Raw genomic sequence first — 19,155 nt, forward strand, 5'->3', positions numbered from 1 at the left:
CTTGATTTTTCTCCTTTATGCCAATAATGTGGTGAATTTAAGTGAATTTTGGAATGTTGAACTAAACTTGCCTTCTTGGAACGAAGTATGTTTGGGCCGGATATAGATTTTTATATAATGCTATATATTCTAGTTCTTAATGTTGTGGAGTCAACGTTATGCTGAACTCATAAAGCAAATTAGCATATCTTTCCTCCTTCCAATTTTATGAAAGATATTATGTGACATTGGTATTAATTACTAATTAAATGTTTGAAAGTCATCACCCTTAAAGGCATCTGGGCCTGGAGAGATTCTTTTTGTTTCTTTGTGTTATTTTTTTTGGGGGGGGGCATAAGAAACTTTAAAAATTTTATATTTAACATTTTAATAGATACAGTTTTATAGAGTAAATGTTTATGTTCCTTAAAATTTGTATGTTGAAGTCCTAACCCCCACTGTGGCTGTTTGGGGATGCAGACTCTTAAAAGTATTTAAGATTAAATAAGGTCAAAAGGATGGGTCCCTGATCTGATAGTATTAGTGCCCTATTAGGAGACACCAAAGGGGGCGCCTGGGTGGCTCAGTCAGTGAAGCGGCCGACTTCGGCTCAGGTCATGATCTTGCGGTCCGTGAGTTAGAGCCCCATGTCAGGCTCTGTGCTGTCAGCTCAGAGCCCGGAGCCTGCTTCAGATTCTGTGTCTCCCTCTCTCTCTGACCCTCCCTGGTTCATGCTCTGTCTCTCTCTGTCTCAAAAATAAATAAACATTAAAAAAATTTATAAAAAAAAAAGAGACACCAAAGTGTCAAGAAAAGACCATGTGATGCCATAGCAGGAAGACAACCATCTGCAAGACACAGAGAAAGATCTTACCAGAAACCAAGTTAGCGGACACCTTGACCATGGACTTCTAGCACCCACAACTATGAGAAAATAAATGTCTATTGTTCACACCACCCAGTTTGTGGTGTTCTGTTATAGCAACCTGAGTTGGCTAATACATAGGACTATAAAATTTTCTATTTCTTCTTGTTGACCTTTTGGAAGGTTGTCTTTTTCAAATAAATTGTCATCTTTTCCAGGCTGTTGAATGTGTTGGCAAACAGTTGTTCAGAATATCTGATTATTATCCTTTTAACTTCAATAGAATCTGTAATAATGCCCCTCTTTTCTTTCTTGTTTTTGATGATTTTCATTCTTTCTTTTTTTTTTCTACTCATCAATTGCATTCATTTTTAAAAGCTACTTATCATTTTGATGATTTTCTTAATTGTTTGTCTATTTTTTATGTCATTCATTTCTGCTTTGATATTTTTATTTCTTTACTCCTTTCTTGGGATTTACTTCATTCTTTTCTTCTAGCTTATTAAAATGGAAATTTAGATTAAATACTTCTTTTTAACCTTTATTCTTTTCCCCTTTGAGCATCTAAATACATAAATTTCTCCTAAGGGCAGTTTTAGCTATATTCCACACATTTTGATATATGGTACTTTCATTATCATTCAGTTAGAATAATTTCTAATTTTCCTTATGCTATTTTGTTTGACCCGTGTTATTTAGATGTCTGTTGTTTAACTTTGATGTTTTAGGCTCTCTTATCTCTTCTTCTTCTTTGTTTGTTTCTGATTTCTAATGTAATTTCACTGATGTCAGAGGAAATAGTTTATAAGATTTCAACTTTTTAAGTTTACTGAAATGCGGTGTATCTTGAACTGCCTCTTATATAACTGAAAAGAATATGTGTTTACAGTTGGTGTATAATGATCTATGTCAATTACATCAGATTTTTGATAGTGTTGTTCAAATCTGCTGTACTTGTAATGATTTTTTTCTGTAGTTGTTCTGTTAACTCCTGATAGAGAGGAAAGAAGAGAGAAGGAAGGAAGGAAGGAAAGAAGGGAGGAAGGGAGAAACCGAAGGAGGGAGAAGGAAAGAGGGAAAAAAATCTTCAAATGTGACTGCATTTATCTACCTCTCCCTTTGGACGTATCAGTTTTGGCTTAATTTCTTTTCAAACTCTGTGATGAGATGAGTATACATGAAAGATTGTCTTATTTGGGGGATGAATTGATCCTTTCTTCAGTACAAAGTGACCCTATTTATTTCCGGTAATAATATTACTCATTTTCAAGTCTAGTCTGTTTGATAACAATAAGACTACACAAGCTTTCTGTTACTTACTGCTCCCGTGGCAGATTTCGACCCATTCTTTTACTTTCAACTTCCCTGTGAGTTTATGTTTAAAGTGCACTCCTAGAAAAAGCATATGCTTAGGTCTTATTTTTTATCTGTTCTGACACGTCTAATGTTTTACCTGGGATTTGTTTCACCCATGGAAATTTAGGTGCTCATCAATATGTCTGAGCTCAAGTGTCACCTTCTGCTTCCGGTTTCTTGTTTGCTCTCTCCGTTTTTTGGTTGCTTCCTTTTGGCACTTTTCTTGTCCTCTTTTTGGATTAACATGAAAATAGTCAATATTCCCTTCTATCTCTTCTATTGGCATTTTGCTATCACTTTGTATTGCTTTTTTTGTGGTTGCGCTAGAGATTACCAAATGCATTCGTAACTTATCACAATCAATCTTGAATTAGCTTTATATCATTCGGTGCATAATGAAATAACTTTATAACAGCATAATTTCATTTATACTTTATCTTAACTTGTGTACTTTCTCTATACTTTTACATACTGTGAACCCCATAATACATTGTTGTGAATTTTTCCCTTTACCTAGTCTTGTCTTTTCTTTCTTTCTTTCTTTCTTTTTTTCTTCTTTCTTTCTTTTCTTTCATTTCTTCCTTCCTTCCTTTCTTTTCTTCTTCCTTTCTTTTCTTCTTTCTTTCTTTCTTTTCTTCTTCCTTTCTTTTCCTTTCTTTCTTTCTTTCTTTCTCTCTTTCTTTTCTTCTTTCTTTCTTTTCCTCCATTTCTTTCTTTCTTTCTTTTCTTCTTTCTTTCTTTCTTTTCTTCTTTCTTTCTTTTCTTTCATTTCTTCCTTCCTTCCTTTCTTTCTTTCTTTCTTTCTTTTCTTCTTTCTTTCTCTTTCTTTCTTTCTTTCTTTCTCTCTTTCTTTTCTTCTTTCTTTCTTTTCCTTCATTTCTTTCTTTCTTTCTTTTCTTCTTTCTTTCTTTTCTTCTTTCTTTCTTTTCTTTCATTTCTTCCTTCCTTCCTTTCTTTCTCTCTTTCTTTCTTTTCTTCTTTCTTTCTTTTCTTCTTTCTTTCTTTTCTTTCTTTCTTTCTTTCTTTTCTTCTTTCTTTCTTTTTCTTTCTTTCTTTCTTTCTTTCTCTCTTTCTTTTCTTCTTTCTTTCTTTTCCTTCATTTCTTTCTTTCTTTCTTTTCTTCTTTCTTTCTTTTCTTCTTTCTTTCTTTTCTTTCATTTCTTCCTTCCTTCCTTCCTTTCTTTCTCTCTTTCTTTCTTTTCTTCTTTCTTTCTTTTCTTCTTTCTTTTCTTTCTTTCTTTCTTTCTTTCTTTCTTTCTTTCTTTCTTTCTTTTCTTCTTTCTTTCTTCTCTTTCATTCTTTTCTTTCTTTCTTCCTGAAAGAATGAGTGCAAGTGGGGGAGGGGCAGAGGGAAAGGGAGAGAATCTCAAGCAGGCTACACACCCATCATGGAGCCCGATGTGGGGCTCAATCCCTGGACCATGAGATCATGACCTGAAGTGAAATCAAGAGTCAGATGCTTAACCAACTGAGCCACCTAGGCACCACCTTACCTAGTCTTTTCAAGAATATTTGACTTTTGAAGAATTCAAGAAAATAAAGAAAATAATCTCTATATTTACCATTTCACCAAGGCCCAGAGACTGAGAGACTGTGTGGTGCTGAAACCAGGGAGATGGAAGGAAACTGAGATCCTGACAAGTGTGAGTCTGTGAAATCTCTCTGCTTCCACTCCCAGTCTCTGCTCAGTCATGTAAATTTCCTTGTGAACAACTTGGCTGAGAGGATGCTCTTTGCTTTGGGGTTCCTTCAGCTGCAATCTAAAATGGCAGCCTTTAGATTCATTACAAATCTAGTTTATTTCCTCTTTTCTAAGCCAAGTTTGAACTTTCTGATAGCTTTGCTCCTCTGCCCACCTGCCTCAAACCTCAGCAATTGATCCCAGGTTTCAATGTGTCCTATATTGTTCACTTACTTAGAAAGGGTTTGTTGGGGCGCCTGGGTGGCTCAGTCGGTTGAGCGTCCAACTTCGGCTCTCAGGTCATGATCTCACGGTCTGTGGGTTCAAACCCCGTGTCGGGCTCTGGGCTGACAGCTCGGAGCCTGGAGCCTGCTTCAGATTCTGTGTCTCCCTCTCTCTCTGCCCCTCCGCTGCTCACACTCTGTCTCTCTCTCTCTCTCTCTCTCTCTCTCTCTGTCAAAAATAAATAAACATTAAAAAAAATTTTTAATAAAAAAAAGAAAGGGTTTGTCTTCCTGGAGTTTAGGGGTTTTTGTTGTTCATTTGGTTTTGGGTTTGGTATTCTTTTTTTTTTTTAATTTTTTAAAATTTCTTTGTGTCTACAGCTTTTTGATGATATTAAAGAAAAGTTTTAAAAATTATTTCTATTATTGTTTAGATAATGATTTCTTGTTATCTCCTTGGGATGTAAAATGTTTCAATTCTTTCTATATCCCAATTAAAATAAAAGTGTAAGCCTCTAGAATGATTTCTTTCCTTCCTTCTTCCTTCCTTCCTTCTTTCCTTCCTTTTTCCTTTTCTTTCCTTCCTTCCTTCCTTCCTTCCTTCCTTCCTTCCTTCTTTCCTTCCTTCCTTTTTCCTTCCTTCCTTCCTTCCTTCCTTCCTTCCTTCCTCCCTTCCTTCCTTCTTTCCTTCCTTCCTTCCTTTTTCCTTCTTTCCTTCCTTTTTCCTTCCTTCTTTCCTTCCTTCCTTTTTCCTTCCTTCCTTCCTTCCTTCCTTCCTTCCTTCCTTCCTTTTTCCTTTTCTTTCCTTCCTTCCTTCTTTCCTTCCTTCCTTCCTTCCTTTTTCCTTCTTTCCTTCCTTTTTCCTTCCTTCTTTACTTCCTTCCTTTTTCCTTCCTTCCTTCCTTCCTTCCTTCCTTCCTTCCTTTTTCCTTCCTTCCTTCCTTCCTTCCTTCCTTCCTTCCTTCCTTCTTCATTCCTCTTTTCTCTCCTTCTTCATATATGAAATAGTTTTCTCCCTCGCTCCATCCTTCGGTATTCTGAGGTCTACCACCCTCTACAGATCAGCTTAAGATGCTCCCTCCACGAAAGTATTTCCCAAATGTACATATACATTTCCTACTCAGACAGCTCCCTTTTCCAACAGGATCTTATTTACCAGCTCTATCACTCCTTTTTACTTAGACATAGATATTTACATAGACTACTTTTCATGCTTAGCTTTCCTTTAATGTGCACCCTACACGCACAGTAAGAGCTTCTGTCCAAGAAGAGTTCCATTTCCTTGAATGTACAGGTCATGTTTTTTTGGTGGTGTCGTTGCTTATTGTTGTCATTTCATGTTATTAAATTTATGGTAACTCACAAGCCAATAGAATGACCATGAGTTCGTTTGCAGATAACGGTGAACATAATGATGACAATTCTTTTGTTTTTGAAATGGTAGGAAATAAGAGATATGAGGTTGTTTTTCCACATAATAAATCTTCTTTGGTACAACAGAAGATGTAATGAAGCACTCTCCAAATACACATGTACTTACTGTGTGTACATTATTATAACATAAACACGAGTATCTATAAACACAGAAGCAGGATGCCAAACACAAATATCCACAAATATATTGATAACCTTATGTGCTGTGACCATGTACTTTATTCTGTGTTGGGTGTAAGTGTTTAATACAGGCTTTAAGAATTTACAGATTATGATAAGCAAAGACATATTGTGGGGAAAGAACTGAATTCAATTCAGAAGACGTAATCATTAAAGAAGTCCTCAGTGAAGGAAATGTCTTCTCTTTTTAATTCAAAACACAATTCAATGTGTCTTTCTCTGAAAGCAAATCTTTTCTTCTCAGATGACCCTCCTTCTGGTATCTGCCATACTCGTAATGATTCTTCTTCGGGTTCAGAAGTTTTATACAAATGTTATTTATGAGAATGGATGTTCATGAATGATGGCCATAAAATAGAACATAATTGACCTTTCTAAAATATATAGTTATACAGGAACTATATACCTATACCTATATACCTGGAAAATGAATAGTTTGTATAGAGAGTATTTTCTAGAGAAAACTCATCTAGAAATGTTACATAAAAATCATTTTGCACAACAGAGGGAGAAGACTACAGAGAAAATTGTTTGAGTGAACCCATGGGTAGAAGTCGTGGACCACAATTTACATCCTAGCAACTTTTTCACGTTCAAGATTTGATTTTTTTTTTAATGTTTATTTACTTTTGAGAGAGAGAAGGACACAGCATGAGCAGGCAAGGGCCTAGAGAGAGGGAGACACAGAATCCAAAGCAGGCTCCAGGCTCTGAGCTGGCAGCACAGAGCCCCACGCGGGGCTCGAACTTATGTGAGATCATGACCTGAGCCGAAGCTCAACCGGCTGAGCCACCCAGGCGCCCCTCAAGATTTAAAATCCAGACTTTTGGGGATCCCTTTCGATGTCATGATTAAAACTCTGAAATAGATCACCTGACATGGAGTAATGTTACAGTTCCCTTCTGCTTCAAAGATTCACCACACCCTAGTTTTTGTTCATTTCCTTATATTCTTGAGTTCCCCAGGATGTGTTTGGCCCCCTGTAGAGAAAGTCTTACTTTACCATTCCCCTGCTCCTACATCTCCTTCTTTGTTTCTTTAAGGTCAAAAAGCACAGAAAGAAGGGAAACTGACAAAGAACGGAAAGGAGCCTTTTTTTTTTTCATTAAATATTGGGCTTTAAAGAGCATACTTCTAAGGAAAGTTGAAGAACTTTAATTAGGGTTTTAAAAAGCAAACCCAAGAGATTCCTTCACCATACCGAAAAGAAACAAAAGTTATGTCTTCCTCATTATACTGGGCAATCTTACTTAAGGCCAGGAGGAATATGTTATTCATAATCGTGTCTCCAACACCTCACCAAAGTCAAGGCTAAATACTGGCCAAATTAACTTAAAAAACAAATAAAAATTTAAGTAAATAAATAAATAAATGCATAAATGAATAAATAAGAAAGAGTGAGGTAAAGCTTCTTTAATTCACTGATAAGCAACTTGAACTTTAAAATTGCTTTAGTCTGAATCTTAGAGCAAAAAGTCGTATATTTTACTTCAAAGCATTTCTCAACTTTTTTCTTTTTCAAAGCCTATGACTCATCCTTGTACAAACGCTTTCAGACCTTGGTTGAACCTCTCGCTGACCTGACTGGGCTCGGATGTGAATTTCCCTGCGCAATTTAGATACAAATCTGCGGGAATTACACGGATTGAAGACTGACCAGCAGTTTTGTAAACCGAATTCTCTAAAAATTTTCTCCTTAGAAGCTCCTAGTAGTTGCCTCCCCCACATATTCCCTCCTTTCAGGGAATCCATCTTTAGCCATAGACTCCCCCAGAGGGGTTTATTCTAGAAAACCGACACCCCATTCAAGCTGGTTAAATGATAAGAGAAATGTCCCGACGTAGAATAAGCTTTAAAGTTAGTTTGGATTCTCGGTAATGTCACAGAGGATCTGTTTCGCCCCTGCTTTTCTGCTCTGATTTATGTAGAATCGGCTTCTTCCATGATTTCAAAATGACCTTCAACACCACAAGGAAGAAACCTCCTTTCTCTTACAACGAGAAAGAAAGGGAGAGAAACCTGGATTGAAGTGGATTCCAAAGCAAGAGAGAAGCTAGGAAGTGGAAAAAAATGAGTATGGACAAACCTTTTGGGGAGTTTCCTATAAAGGAAGTGGAGACGTGGGGTGCTGATTGGAGGGAGACGTGGGTGAAGGGAAAACGAGGCAGCGAGTGGGATATTGTCATCGTTATACTGGTGTTGATTATTTTTCCAGGGTTGAGCCCAAAATAACTTGTGTGAACATGTGTTCCTATGTTTAGTCACCATGTGTACCATTTTCTGTGAAGTTCTTGTTCTTTGCCTATTTTGGGGGGGGGGCGTTACTTTGTCTCCATATATTCTTGATCCTATGTCTTTTTATTTATTTATTTAATTTTATTTTATTTATTTTTTTTCAATGTTTATTTTTTTTTGGGACAGGGAGAGACAGAGCATGAATGGGGGAGGGGCAGAGAGAGAGGGAGACACAGAATCGGAAACAGGCTCCAGGCTCTGAGCCATCAGCCCAGAGCCTGACGCGAGGCTCGAACTCACGGACCGCGAGATCGTGACCTGGCTGAAGTCGGACGCTTAACTGACTGCGCCACCCAGGCGCCCCAGATCCTATGTCTTTTTAAATACATATTGCAAATACTTTCCCCAAACTGTTTTTACCTTCTCCCCCCCACCGAACTGAATTTAAATTGGTATCTTACTACAGAAAAGGTTCAAGGATGAAACCAAATGCTTATTCTCTGAAAGGATTCAAACCTGGCCTAGACTCAGTATTCTTTTTAAAAAATAGATTATGTGGGGCGCCTGGGTGGCGCAGTCGGTTAAGCGTCCGACCTCAGCCAGGTCACGATCTCTCCGTCCGTGAGTTCGAGCCCCGCGTCGGGCTCTGGGCTGACGGCTCAGAGCCTGGAGCCTGTTTCCGATTCTGTGTCTCCCTCTCTCTCTGCCCCTCCCCCGTTCATGCTCTGTCTCTCTCTGTCCCAAAAATAAATAAAAAACGTTGAAAAAAAAATTAAAAAAAAATAGATTATGTTATTAAAACTTAGGAGCGCCACAGGTGGTACGAGGCATCATTCTGACAAGGTCTCAGGTCTTAGAACATATTAATTATTATTGCATATTATTTTCATAACAGCCACTAGTTTTGCTAAGGTTCTAACTAATCCTAGGCACTGTGCTGAACAACTTATACATCATCTTTTGTCATGCTCTCAATCCTGTGAATTAAAATTGTAATCTATATTTCACAGATGAAGAAAATGAGCTTCAAAGGGTTTAAGTACATCACCCAAGGTTACCCATTAATAACAGGAAAGAATCCAGATTTGAACCCTCGTGTGACTCCAAACCACTAATCTAAACTCCTGAAGTGTAACTTCCAAAATCAATGATCATTAGAGTCTCAACTGACCTTGAAGCTCTCTTACTGCAACTACCTTCAGGGGTAGGAGAGAGTGGATGTTAAAAGTGTGGAGCTGAATTCTGGCTGTGCCTTTTAGGAGTAATTTTCAGGACTTCATTTTTCTTATCCGTATGATAGGGAGGGTATCATTAATCTTACAGAAGAGTCCTTGGGACACATATGAGGATCCATAGTAAGCAGTGTTTGGCATAGAGTAAGCACTCGATAAGCATAATCCATTATTATTATTATTACTATTATTATCACTTTTCCTGCCCACCTGATGCCCCAATCCCTTTGGCAACAGGTCCCACAAGTGACTCCCTAATATTGAGATGAATCCCTCTTGCAAAAGTGAATTTACCGCCTCCGATAGAGAGATCCATTCTGTCTTTGAAACATGCTAGTTATGAGAATGTTTTCCTTGAATAGTCAGCTGACGATTGCCTTTTGCAAAATCGTTGTTAACAAGACTTTCCAGGATGGCATACAAAGACCAGCGACTTTGTTGAAGATTATTGTTACTTCCCTGTGAGTTGTCTTCTCGCCAAGGAGAACAAAAATATGGTGGTCGTCTTCTCTGTGCCTAAGTTTCTCGGTGTCCCTCGTAAAGTTCTGAACAGAACCCTCTTCAGTGGGGGTGATGCCTGCCCTACTGTACGCCTGAGACAGACGCCACTTGTACGTCAAATCGTACTGTCCTTACGCAGCTGAGGTTTGGGACCCAAATGTAGAGTCTGTATTTGGCTGACAAACTCAAGTACCTGGAGTGAAGTGGCCGGTCCCAAGATTTTATGGCTTCCTTATTCTTACATTATAATTTATTTCTCGAATATAATCCAAATGAACTGTTTGAACTGACACTTAACGATAACAATAATAAAAAGAACCGGGAAATTATTCCTTAAGAACCTTTTAAAAAAGGGTTCTAGTTAATCCCACCTGCTTCTTTCGGAGAATCAGCTGGGCACAAACCACAGGTGAAACTGCAACATTCTGGGACTGTGTCCACACCTGCCGTGGTTCCGGGAACCGGTCGATTGCATTTCTCATTTCTTCCCATTAGCCCCATAACTAGTCATGAACCTGTCCTGCAGACATTTCTTCTAGTCTTATGCTTGCCATCGACCTTATTCCTTGTAAAATGTTACATCGTGTGTAAAATGTTGCTTGATTTCTTCTTCTGCTACTTTTTTTCTGATGACCTCCCTCCCTCTTCCTTCCTCCCTCCCTCCCTCCCTCCCTCCCTTCCTTCCTTCCTCCCTCTCTTCCTTCTTTCTTCCCTTTCTTCTTTCCTTCCCTTCCTTCCTCCCTCCCTCTCTTCCTTCTTTCCTCCCTTCCTTCCTTCCTTCCCTTCCTCCCTTCCTGTCTTCCTCCTTTCCTTCCTTCCTTCCTTTCTTCTTCTTTCTCTTTTTTGATTAAAAATCTTCACTTAAATGAAGTCACAGGTGTTGTTTTTGTTTTTGTTGTTATATGGGGCAATAAATATCTGAGAGAGGAAAATGCAGAGGAGGTGTTCACACGTGGTGTTAGAGATGATTCAACCCAAGTCATCACCCCACTGCATGAATGGCTAAAAACTCGCCCTCCTGGCAGCAGGTAATGAATTGTAGCATCTAAGTATTAGCAAGCCAAGAGTCAGTCACACATACCTACATCTTATTACCATTATTATTTTTTAGTATTCACATCCCACTTCTCTCTTATCCAAAATACTTCAGATGCTCACAACCAAAGAATAATGCAACCGTGCTCATGGAATAAATATGAAATCAAGCGATACAGAGGGAAGCTACTCAAAGATACATGTACAATGGCATTCCTATCATGAATAGCTGCTTTCTCTTCTCTTCCAAACACTTCGACTCATCTTGCTAGAATTCCCACTCTGTGAGCAGCAAAGGGCTACCTGTCTTCTACTTGTCAGAACATTTTCTCCTTCTTTTGACTTTATTCAGTGGTTCTCAACAGAGGGTTTGCATTAGACTCCTAAGGAGAGCTTGTAAAAACAAACAAAGAACAACAAAAAGCAGATGCCTGTAGGACGCATCAGTCCAATTGAATCAACTTGTGTAGAATGGAGTTGGATCTGTAAGACACTGCCCCTTCTGTAGCCCCCAAAGTACAGGATGATGTTTACTTATTTCCAAATTCTTCAGGGTCCAGATTGTGGTCACTATTCTTGATGTTTCATATCTCTGACCACAATTTCCTCATATTTTTTTTGAAAGTTCATTTATTTATTTTGAAAGAGGAAGATAGACAGCGGGACAGAGAGAAAAGGAGAGAGAGAATCCCAAGCAGGTTCTGCACTGTCAGTGTCGAGCCAGATATGGGGCTCAAACTCACGAACCACGAGCCCATGACCTGAGCTGAAATCAAGGGTCGGAGGCTCAACTGACTAAGCCACCTAGGTGCCCCACCCCATGCTGCTACAATCACTCCGGCCCCAACTCTCCCCCCTTTTGTCCTTTATCTACACGTGTCTTCAACTGGCCCTGATTCACTAACGCTTTTAGAACCTGGCTATCGTCTTGCCTGCCATTTCTCCACTTACCATCGTTCTTGAAAATGTGGTGTGGTCAATACAAGACCAGGTTCTGAACCTGGGTTTCAGTCCCAGCTCTGCCATGGTTAATGTTGCTGTCATGGGAAGATTGTTCCCAACCCTCTTGGCCATGAAGTGGGGTTGCTACTCAGGGTGGTAGCACTCCATGTTGGGACCAAACGAGTTGCCATGTTTGTTTCTAGGGATTATGTGGCCCATATTATGCTCATGCTATTGCCATAACTTTTCTATGAGACCTTGTCTGAATTCTTAGTTCTTCTCTGATCAGTTGCCTTCCACGGATATGTCTGATCATATGACTCCTCTGCTAAAAACTTCCCCTGTCTTCTCAGTAGCTATTAGATACAATCTGGTTTCCTATGAGCAGCATAGAAACTGTTCACTGAGCTGGTTTCCAACAAATCTCCCAACGGTGCCTTCCTTCATTAACATCTCCCCACTTGTCCCTCACTCCAATGTTGTATATTACGGATCCTGTAGATACAGTTGCGTGTTTATACCAATATACCATGACCACACTTTATGAATATGTGGCCATGTTTCTTCCAGTAAGTTTTACAAGCTCTCTAGGCTTTAATATCCTCAGATATAAAATTAGATACTTACCTTGGGAGATTCTGTGAGCATTAGACATGTTTACAAATCCACACGCACACGGACACACACATTTACAGACACACATATATGTTTACAGACCCACGCATATCCAGACGTGTTGGTAAAAGATACATGCCCATTACAGGGATTAAAAACAAAACAAAACAGCAGTAGCTGTTAATTTTGTCATCAAGACACTTCTTTATCATTATTATGGCATTACTGCCATCATTATTTTATCCCTTCTGTGAAGCTTGTCCTGTGCCCCCTTCTCCTTACTCTCCGGGTCCCCCCCAGCCCTTCGTACCTATGGCTAGGTTACACCTTTCCCCTTGGCTGTGATTGCTGGCTTATATAACTAGCCGTCCCACTAACGTATGATCTTTTTTGAGGACGTGCTCGGCCCAGGATCTGCTCCCCGGAAAGACCATGTGCCCGCGATCGGATTCACAGAGGGCTCGCTTCCAATACTTTTATGCACCCACAAGTCATCTAGAAGAATCGAAATTACCCAACATTGGAGAACCTGAGACTGACAGGCTCCGTGCTATGGCTCAGCTTTAGTGAAAGCAGAAAAACTGCCTCCGGAAAAGGTCGATGCCCTTCTGGGCGGAGCCATTCCGCTGGATGGGCCCCTCCTCGATTTTACCACCTCCTGAGCTGCCGGTCTTCTGAGCTCCTCCGCACTGTGATTTCTCATTAAAAACCTGTCTCCCTGCCCTTCTTCATCTCTCTCTCTCCCTCTCTTTCTTCTCTTTTCCTCCTAGACACTCTCCCCCCCTCACTCCTCGCCTTTGGCCTTTCCTGGGCTCTCAGTCACCACGCAAGTGACCCGCACCTGTTCATCCCGCACCGGTGATCCGGCCACCTCCCTCTTCTACTTCTCAGTCTCTTGCCAGTAACGAGCCGGCGGCGAAGCTCTGATTTAAAATCCATCCCGGAGAGGGGCGCCTGGGTGGCGCAGTCGGTTAAGCGTCCGACTTCAGCCAGGTCACGATCTCGCGGTCTGTGAGTTCGAGCCCCGCGTCAGGCTCTGGGCTGATGGCTCAGAGCCTGGAGCCTGTTTCCGATTCTGTGTCTCCCTCTCTCTCTGCCCCTCCCCCGTTCATGCTCTGTCTCTCTCTGCCCCAAAAATAAATAAAAACGTAGGAAAAAAAATTTTTAAATCCATCCCGGAGAAAATCAATGGCAAAACATCTATGGATACCCCCCCCCCCCCCCACCGCCCCGACACATATCATAATTACAGCAAGTTATTTCTGTGAACGTGTGTATGGGAGAAAGGCAGGTGATGCTAGTTCAAGAAAGCCAGCGTCTGGTCTGTCGTGAAAGGTGAGGGGTCCCAAGGTGTCCAGAGGAGGCGACATCAGGTGGCTGAGTCAGATGTACCAAAGGGCCGTTTCTCTTTCGTAGCTTCAACCCTCAACTGGGAGGGACTACAGGGAAGGCCTCGCTGGTCACAAACACTCCAGGATAAAGTGATCGGCAGATTACAAGTAAAGCCTCTCTTTAGCCATTCCACATCTCCTGTCAGACAGAGCCGGTTAAATTACAGCGCAGGCCACAAATGCATTGATCATCCACTCAGCTCGTCTGACCTGGGATTTTAAAGATCCAGGCCAAGGATAAGTGAAGTCATCTTAGCAAAGTTTATTTTCGCAGGGAGGGTTAACCAAGTTCAACGAGGTGAGGTTCGGGGGAGAGGGCCCCAACTCCCCAGCGTCGAGCTCGATTTATGCATAGGCTTCACCAGTGAATGTTCCCTTACAGCCTATGAAGGGTGTTGAGAGAACACACAGATGATGCCGTGGCCCCTGCTCCTAAATGACTTACATGTGTCTCTCCCAGCGCCTCGCCCCGCCCCTCCCCTACCTTGTAAAGGGAAGCTCAAAGGACACACAACGTCACTAAAAGTGGCCTTTGTGCCGTTCCGAGGGGCGAGGTGGGTATTCGAGATGAAGCATCCGTCGAGTCCTCATACATTCGAGGTGGCATCACGTATAAAATCGCTTTCGTTACTGCCGTTTGGACAAGACGCTCTCACAATAAGCTGTCGTCACCCTTGTTCAGCCTGTAAAACACAACAAAGGTATAGAATGTTTGCATGATTTTTATAGGCCAGTCTTCATAAGGAAAAGATAGGCCATTTCGAAGCCAAAACAGAAAAAAAAAAAAAAAGACGAATCATTAGAAACACTTAAAAATTCTGTGCATGACATTCTTCCTTATTAAAAAGACCCATTGTAAATTGGAAAGTTCCGAAGTCTTTGTGGTAGGGAGAATGAATTATAATGACATCACTGGGTCATGAACTAGGCCCACTGGCTACTTTCCAGAATGAAATTGACTAGGAGAGATCAGATGAGCCCATTCGTAGCACAAGACATCTGGGAGGCAGCCAGGGAATAGAGGTTCAAGCCCCCTATTTAGGACACACTTCTGGTTCCTCTTCATCATCAAATACAATCGTGGTTTCCCAGGCAAGGCATCTAGCCTAACAATGCATTTCAATTCATATTCTAAAGAACACCCAAAAAGTTCTTTGTACTCATTCCTCACTGCAAGACCTCATGAAAAATATTAACATGTCAACATCTGGCTGACACCTTTGCTACGTTTTTATCATGTCGCCGATGGGAAGCATTTTGCCTTCAAATAAGCATAATTTTCCAGTCGTTTCCATCTCCTTTTTTTTTTTTTTTTGTCTCTCTCCCAGCGTAATAAATGGTGTCTGAAGCCCAAGAGAAACTCATTTCTGTTAACAGATCATTTGTAAACCTTTAAGGGCAGCTGGTGAGGAAGGGGCATTTTTTTCTTCTGTCTTAACTTCCCTGGTTGTCTCTCTAAATGCAAAATGACACCTCATTTAAAGCTTTCTGGTGTCATCTTAATCTCCTTTATTTTACACTTTCTACCTTTTTGATATTGCTATAGACTGCATGGAGGCTTTTTACCTAATACTGTAATACCTATTATCTGAGGCATTTAGGTATATAGGCTCTTTCCAGCTAAGAATAATGCAGATCAATTGGATGTCAGCAAGGCAGTAACATCAGATGGTGTATATATATATATATACACACACACACACACACACATATATACGTATATATGTGTGTGTATATATATACACACACATATATACGTATATATGTGTGTGTATATATATGTATTTTTTTTCAGTGTAGAAAAGATGTCTACCCAACTGACCTTAAAGCTAGCACATTTCAATATTAATATACTTCATGCATGCATGTGATAACATTTTACTTTTCTTATGGATCTGTAGGGAAGTCTCATTTTTTCTATGGAGGATTATTACCTATTCCAAGGGGGCTGTGATTATAGATACTTACTAAGACAAGAATAATTGACCATAAAAACCCTTTTATATTCCCACAATTATTTTCGCATTGACTAAAAGTGTCAAGAAAATCTGATTTTATTAGCCAGTCCCTAATTTTGACTCCATTTAATTTTTTTTTCTGGCTCCCCCCCCCAATATGTTTTTAGTCTGAGATAGTTGGCAATTGTACAGAAGAACAATTTGTTACAGAACCTCTACTGAATGGAAGTTCTATAATCCAAGCATAACATCAAGTATCAAATAAAATAAAAATGTATGAGATCAGCAAAGGGGACATGCTCCAAGGTAAGGAACTGATCTAGGGCCTAGAAAAAAAAAAGAGGTTTAAATCAAAATTTGACTGCTCAGCTATGAAGTGAGTCTGTGGAACAAAGGGTCAAATGTAGCTTTGACCCGTCATTCCCCTCCACCCCCCCAAGAGATCGGATCCCGTCAGCACTGAGCTTATTTCCAGTAAGGCGCAAGAAGCAGGGTTCTGCTTCTTAGGAAGCAGCATGGGCAACTCTAAAAGATGCTTGAGGAGAACAAGGAGGAAATGCATTGGGTCTCCAGGAACTAGGCGGTGCCGCGGGCAGCCTCTGCTCTCCAGAGTGATAGAAACAAGGATGAATCGAGGATCACAAGTGAACTTGGTGACCCAAAGCATCACTGCTTCTGGAAAGAGCCCTGACCAAGAGAAAGAGGTTAAGTGATCCAGTTTGGCTGCTGATTGGTGGGGAATTAGCAAAGGACTTGGAAACTCCCTTTTAGTACTAGCGATCTGATTTCAGAGACTCTACGTGGGTTGGCTTTTCGGAAAGTAGAGGATGGGGTGGAAAGAAGACATGGAAATGATATGGAATGCATCTGACCCTTGAAAACAAAACCCATCTTGGATAGATGATATATAGACATAGAGACATAGACATAGACATAGACATAAAAAATAGTGGGACTTAAGTTTTTATAATTTCCCCACATCAGCTATGACATCTGCAGCTGCAAATAAGACCCATAGGCACCTCACACCATCAAGTCACCAATAAGCCAGTTGGGGGCGGACACTTGCCCAGGTGATGGGAGTGGAGTCTGCTGCTACCTGGCCGAGCTCAGAGCTCAGCTCGTTCGACTCAACCTCACACCTCATTCCCAGTCTACTTCCCGAAGGCATCATGGAGGAGAATGGCTTTCAGGTCTTTGAGGACTACAGGTTCACGGGGAGAGGCTATCTCCTCCTCATTTCAAAGACAACTGGCTGCAGAATCGGGAATTCAGGAGAATTGCTTATAGACCCTGGAGGTGCCCATGAGAAAGGGGAGCTTACTTTTCATTCTCTAGCTGTGTGCTCGCCAGAGCCAACAAACTGTAGCATGTCCCAGTGCTCCCATGAAAGAGAAGAACATGGTTGAGAGAGATTTGGTGTGACTTCAACAAAGGCCTACTTGTGTCGTGGGGCAAAATGCTCACAGAGACTTTGTGCAGGATTGGTCAAGAGGTACACAGAAGCTGGAAGTCTACTAAGGAAGTAGATTAAAGTAGGGTGTGAGAGTGGGGCCTGCTGAGGCTGTAATATAGCACACCTGGGGTGAAGACAGAGCCACCTCCCCAGCCCAAGTGCCTTCCATGGCCCTCGGAGTATGCAAAAATGGCCCATTAGCTCCATCTCCAACTGAGGAAGCACTGAGATTAAAGAGGGGTCAGGAGACTTGGGCTGCCCAAGAGATTGCTTGGCCAGTGGAAAGGTGGGCCAAGAACTTCTTGACATATGAAGGGAGCAGGCAGGATCTTAAGAAAGATGTCTTGGGGGTTAGGCTACGCCACCTGAGAGAGAAAGAGTACACCATGAGTGGTGGTTACCAGTTGCAAAGAGAATCAATGGAGCCCAGGACCCGGCCTCTACCTGACTTTCCTAGCAGTTTAGATGAATCCTTCCTCTTTTATCTTCTTTCCTGACATCCTCCTTCCAACACCAGAAGGTCAATCAAGGACACGGAAAGCCAATGTGCCTTTAATTCTTTCTCATCTCAGTCACATAAGGAAGGCCAGGGGAGCTTAACCAAGAGGATGGAGAGTGGCAAGAGCGTAAACAAAAACTCCTGCCTTCTCTTCCAATCGAAGAAGCCAGGTTCCAGTCTGTTTGGGGCGGGGGGGCATTTGAGAGAGAGAAGGGAAGAAATTTGAATCTCATATGAGATTTTACTTTTAAAATAGGCTAACTTGAGTTTTAGTATCTGAGAAGGACTAAAAAGTTACAGGACCTTGCCAAGATATTTTTGTAAGAATGGGAAAAAGAAGATTTTGACATAGTGTGGTTGAACATCAGGACCAGAAATAAAACTAAAACCACAAAAAAGAGCCCGTCTGGATTCTTAAGCTAATGTGCTACGTTCCCTTAATAAACCAGTTATAATACTAAGAAGTTAATTGCACTGTCTGCCATTTGACCAAAATAATCACCTTCGGACTTGCTTAATAATTTAATAGAAGCAACGGGAATACCTGAATAGATCGTTAAAGGATTATGTGTCATATGACCAGTTGTTGATGATTACAAAGCAAACTGTGACTGCTTTGTCAAATTTAGTTACAGGAGTAGGAAGAAAGTCCCTTGCTTCCACACTATCTTATTTATTTAGGAGCACTCACTGCCATTTCTCGCAGCTACTTCCAATTGTCAGATTTCATTTAAGAGGTAGGACTGCAGGCACCATCTATAAATAAACACATATCACCAATTTCACTCTCGGAATAGATAAGACATCGTACCTTGCTTTATGCTTTCTGCAAAGTCTCTTTCGGTACCTCAGGGAACCAAGTGACAACTTGGCAATTTTTTGTGTATTATCGAAGAAAAGAGACGCATACGACAGACACTTCCGGTCAATTAGCACGTCTTTGCTGGGGTGATCAAATCTGTAAGTTCATCTTCTGACCCCGTGGATTGGATGGAGTATGAACAACCACCACGATGAAAGAACAGGGGGCTTCACATTTGAGATTCCACAAACAATAAATTACGCTGGTCTCCATTGGCCAACTACTTTTATTTATCATGTATTTCCTATGGAAATCACCATCTGGAGCAGCCTTCATCCCCGCTTCTCCACCAAATCCACACGAGGGGTCTACTGGCTTTGTCCTGTGAATTCAGGCACCCAGACCCGTCTTGATTCTGGGCATGAAGGCATATTTGGATCCCCTGATCTTTGGTTTGTTTCAATTCAACATTTCAAAATGATCAACACGATCTTGATGTACTGCGCCCCGTATCTCTATCCCTTTGGATACTTCCTTCTTACCCTTTGACTTGGGATTCTTGATACCTTTCGTCTTAAGCCATAGCATGAAGGCTGGACCATAACAAAATGTAGTGAAGTGACTACGGTTTCACTGCAGAGTACAGAGGGGTAGGTTATCTTCAACAGATTCTTTAGGAAGCATTCATAATACCTTAAAGATCCTGAAATTAATTTACTCATAGAGATATTAAATACTACTCCAGTTGACTTCAATGACTACTATACTAG

Source organism: Prionailurus bengalensis, chromosome B3 (genome assembly GCF_016509475.1).
Source record: "Prionailurus bengalensis isolate Pbe53 chromosome B3, Fcat_Pben_1.1_paternal_pri, whole genome shotgun sequence".
NCBI classification, from domain to species: domain Eukaryota; kingdom Metazoa; phylum Chordata; class Mammalia; order Carnivora; family Felidae; genus Prionailurus; species Prionailurus bengalensis.